Source organism: Dendrobates tinctorius, unplaced genomic scaffold (genome assembly GCF_039654945.1).
Source record: "Dendrobates tinctorius isolate UK_male_01 unplaced genomic scaffold, ASM3965494v1 ptg000065l, whole genome shotgun sequence".
Lineage (NCBI taxonomy): Eukaryota > Metazoa > Chordata > Amphibia > Anura > Dendrobatidae > Dendrobates > Dendrobates tinctorius.
This window is the reverse complement of record NW_027361733.1, coordinates 22999294-23005055: the sequence shown is the minus strand read 5'-3', so window position 1 is coordinate 23005055 and position 5762 is coordinate 22999294.

The window sequence follows — 5762 nt, the reverse complement described above, 5'->3', positions numbered from 1 at the left end:
ATATACCCATCATACATATTCGCCATCCCATAGTCCCGTGCCCATATACCCATCACACATCCTCCATCCCATAGTCCCATGCCCATATACCCATCACACATCCTCCATCCCATAGTCCCATGCTCATATACCCATCATACATATCCTCCATCCCATAGTCCCGTGCCCATATACCCATCACACATCCTCCATCCCATAGTCCCATGCCCATATACCCATCACACATCCTCCATCCCATAGTCCCATGCTCATATACCCATCATACATATCCTCCATCCCATAGTCCCGTGCCCATATACCCATCACACATCCTCCATCCCATAGTCCCATGCTCATATACCCATCATACATATTCGCCATCCCATAGTCGAGTGCCCATATACCCATCACACATCCTTCATCTCATAGTCCCATGCCCATATACCCATCATACATATCCTCCATCCCATAGTCCCGTGCCCATATACCCATCACACATCCTCCATCCCATAGTCCCATGCTCATATACCCATCATACATATCCTCCATCCCTTAGTCCCGTGCCCATATACCCATCACACATCCTCCATCCCATAGTCCCATGCTCATATACCCATCATACATATCCTCCATCCCATAGTCCCGTGCCCATATACCCATCACACATCCTCCATCCCATAGTCCCATGCTCATATACCCATCATACATATTCGCCATCCCATAGTCGAGTGCCCATATACCCATCACACATCCTTCATCTCATAGTCCCATGCCCATATACCCATCATACATATCCTCCATCCCATAGTCCCGTGCCCATATACCCATCACACATCCTCCATCCCATAGTCCCATGCTCATATACCCATCATACATATCCTCCATTCCTTAGTCCCGTGCCCATATACCCATCACACATCCTCCATCCCATAGTCCCATGCCCATATACCCATCACACATCCTCCATCCCATAGTCCCATGCTCATATACCCATCATACATATCCTCCATCCCATAGTCCCGTGCCCATATACCCATCACACATCCTCCATCCCATAGTCCCATGCCCATATACCCATCACACATCCTCCATCCCATAGTCCCATGCTCATATACCCATCATACATATCCTCCATCCCATAGTCCCGTGCCCATATACCCATCACACATCCTCCATCCCATAGTCCCATGCTCATATACCCATCATACATATTCGCCATCCCATAGTCGAGTGCCCATATACCCATCACACATCCTTCATCTCATAGTCCCATGCCCATATACCCATCATACATATCCTCCATCCCATAGTCCCGTGCCCATATACCCATCACACATCCTCCATCCCATAGTCCCATGCTCATATACCCATCATACATATCCTCCATCCCTTAGTCCCGTGCCCATATACCCATCACACATCCTCCATCCCATAGTCCCATGCTCATATACCCATCATACATATCCTCCATTCCTTAGTCCCGTGCCCATATACCCATCACACATCCTCCATCCCATAGTCCCATGCTCATATACCCATCATACATATTCGCCATCCCATAGTCGAGTGCCCATATACCCATCATACATATCCTCCATCCCATAGTCGAGTGCCCATATACCCATCACACATCCTTCATCTCATAGTCCCGTGCCGATATACCCATCATACATATCCTCCATCCCATAGTCGAGTGCCCATATACCCGTCATACACATCCTCCATCCCATAGTCGAGTGCCCATATACCCGTCATACATATCCGCCATCCCATAGTCCCATGCCCATATACCCATCATACATATCCTCCATCCCATGGTCAACCATTATGACATCATAATGAGCGGCGGGGCTTGCAACCTAAGATGACATCAGCGTCGCCATGGCAACCATTATGACATCATAATGAGAGGTGGGGCTTGATACACACACACTTTTTCCCCATTATGTAGATAGGGGCAAAATTGTTTGGTGAATTGGAACGCGCGGGGTTAAAATTTCACCTCACCACATAGCTTAGGACACTCTCGGGGTCCAGACGTGTGACTGTGCCAAATTTTGTAGCTGTAGCTGCGACGGTGCGGATGCCAAACCCGGACATACACACATGCACACACACATACATACACACACTTGAGCTTTATATATTAGATAAGAGAAGTGGTACTGTGCAGTGTCCATATATACAGGATAAGAGAAGTGGTACTGTGCAGTGTCCATATATACAGAATAAGGGAAGTGGTACTGTGCAGTGTCCATACATACAGAATAAGAGAAGTGGTACTGTGCAGTGTCCATACATACAGAATAAGAGAAGTGGTACTATGCAGTGTCCATATGTACCGAATAAGAGAAGTGGTACTGTGCAGTGTCCATATATACAGAATAAGAGACATGGTATTGTGCAGTGTCCATATATACAGAATAAGAGAAGTGGTACTGTGCAGTGTCCATATGTACCAAATAAGAGAAGTGGTACTGTGCAGTGTCCATATATACAGAATAAGAGACATGGTATTGTGCAGTGTCCATACATACAGAATAAGAGAAGTGGTACTGTGCAATGTCCATATGTACAGAATAAGAGAAGTGGTACTGTGCAGTGTCCATATATACAGAATAAGAGAAGTGGAACTGTGCAGTGTTCATATACAGAATAGAAGTGGTACTGTGCAGTGTCCATATATACAGAATAAGAGAAGTGGTACTGTGCAGTGTCCATATATACAGAATAAGGGAAGTTGTACTGTGCAGTATCATATATACAGAATAAGAGAAGTGGTACTGTGTGGTGTACATATATACAGAATAACAGAAGTGGTACTGTGCAGTGTCCATATATTCAGAATTAGAGAAGTGGTACTGTGCAGTGTCCATATATACAGAATAAGAGAAGTGGTACTGTGCAGTGTCCATATATACAGAATAAGGGAAGTTGTACTGTGCAGTATCATATATACAGAATAAGAGAAGTGGTACTGTGTGGTGTACATATATACAGAATAACAGAAGTGGTACTGTGCAGTGTCCATATATTCAGAATTAGAGAAGTGGTACTGTGCAGTGTCCACATATATACAATAAGAGAAGTGGTACTGTTCATTGTCCATATATACACTATAAGAGAAGCAGTACTGTGCAGTGTCCATACATACAGAAGAGAAGTGTTACTGCGCAGTGTCCATAAATACAGAATAAGGGAAGTGGTACTGTGCAGTGTCCATATATACAGAATAAGAGAAGTGGTACTGTGCAGTGTCCATATATACAGAATAAGAGAAGTGGTGCTGTGCAGTGTACATATATACAGAATAGGAGAAGTGGTGCTGTGCAGTGTCCATATATACAGACTAGGAGAAGTAGTACTGTGCAGTGTCCATATATCCAGAATAAGAGAAGTGGTACTGTGCAGTGTCCTTATATACAGAATAAGAGAAGTGGTACTGTGCAGTGTCCATATATACAGAATAAGAGAAGTGGTACTGTGCAGTGTACATATATACAGAATAGGAGAAGTGGTGCTGTGCAGTGTCCATATATACAGACTAGGAGAAGTAGTACTGTGCAGTGTCCATATATCCAGAATAAGAGAAGTGGTACTGTGCAGTGTCCATATATACAGAATAAGAGAAGTGGTACTGTGCAGTGTCCATATATACAGAATAAGAGAAGTGGTACTGTGCAGTGTACATATATACAGAATAGGAGAAGTGGTGCTGTGCAGTGTCCATATATACAGACTAGGAGAAGTAGTACTGTGCAGTGTCCATATATCCAGAATAAGAGAAGTGGTACTGTGCAGTGTCCTTATATACAGAATCGAAAAAGCAGTACTAAGCATTCATATAAAATAAATATAACTAAGTACATCCACAGAGAATGATATCCAGCATATATAACAGATGTGGTGTTGTATAGCAAAAAATATATAGAGACAATAAATGAAATGACACAGTGCATTAGGAATAACTAGGAACTGGGAATAACTGTATGTATAGTCATACTGTACTATTTCCCTTAATATATGTACATATATTGGAGGAAATGTACTACTTTTGCCTTGTATTTACAATAATTATATAATTCCTCAATGTGAAAATTGCAACTTCGTGAAGGAAAAGTTGAGAAATTGTGAAGATTACAGGATGGATAGACACGTTATTGATCTGCAAATTGTGAAAAAAGGAAAAAAAAAATTATCACAATTTATTTAGTATGAGCCATGTGCAGAAATCCCGGCACTTACAGACCTGCCTGTTATCAGTGAGTTTATCAATGATCATCTGAGGAATGTTCTGCCGTGCTGAATGCACTTGGGCAAATCATCAAGATCCGCTGCTGGCAGTTGCTTGTTCATTCACCGACCAATGACGTCCCAGATGTGATCAATGGAAGACAAGTCTGGAGATGCTGCAGGCCATGGATCCACAATTATGCCATGCAGGGTGCTCACAAGAGCAAGAGCAACTTGCGGCCTGTCATTGTGATGTTGAAAACAGTTCTTCGGACTTTTTGGAGAAATGACCGTACCACTAGTTCCACCACCAAATCAATTTAACACCAAGATGTTCATGCACCTAGAGTGGAGACTAGAGTAGTCAGGCTACCGTACATTATCCCAACCCACCTCATAATCCCGGGAGTAGGACCTGTGTGATGTTCCCTCGTGAAGGCCTCTTCATGGTGTGAGGGGACCATGCATACCACGAAAGGGGGGTGAGGGGACCATGCATACCACGAAAGGAGGGTGAGGGGACCATGCATACCACGAAAGGGGGGTGAGGAAACCATGCATACCACGAAAGGGGGGTGAGGGGACCATGCATATCAGGAAAGGGGGGTGAGGGGACCATGCATATTAGGATAGGGGAGTGAGGGTACCATGCATACCAGGATTGGGGGGTGAGGGGACCATTCATACCAGGATTGGGGGGTGAAGGGACCATGCATACCAGGATTGGGGCGTGAGTGGACCATGCATGCCAGGATAGGGGGTGAGAGGACCATGCATTCCAGGTTTGGGGTGTGAGAGGACCATGCATACCAGGATTGGGGGGTGAGAGGATCATGCATACCAGGATAGGGGGGTGAGAGGACCATGCATACCAGGATTGGGGGGTGAGGGGACCATGCATACCAGGATGGGGGGGGTGAGAGGACCATGCACACCAGGATTGGCGGGTGAGGCACCATGCATACCAGGATGGGCGGGTGAGGGCACCATGCATACCATGATAGGGATGAGGGGGTACCATGCATACCACGATAGGGATGAGGGGGTACCATGCATACCACGATAGGGATGAGGGGGTGCCATGCATACCAGGATTGGGGGGTGAGGGTACCATACATTCCAGGATAGGGATGAGGGGTGCAGCACATACCAGGATGGGAGACCATATGCCAATAAAAATGCCCGCCACCCGGGCGTAGAACGGGTTCATAGCTAGTATATATATTTACATGTTTTATATATATACATACACAGTATATATATATATACACTCACTGGCCACTTTATTAGGTACACCATGCTAGTAACGGGTTGGACCCCCTTTTGCCTTCAGAACTGCCTCAATTCTTCGTGGCAGAGATTCAACATGGTGCTGGAAGCATTCCTCAGAGATTTTGGACCATATTGACATGATGGCATCACACAGTTGGCGCAGATTTGTCAGCTGCACATCCCTGATGCGAATCTCCCGTTCCACCACATCCCAAAGATGCTCTATTGGATTGAGATCTGGTGACTGAGGAGGCCATTTGAGTACAGTGAACTCATTG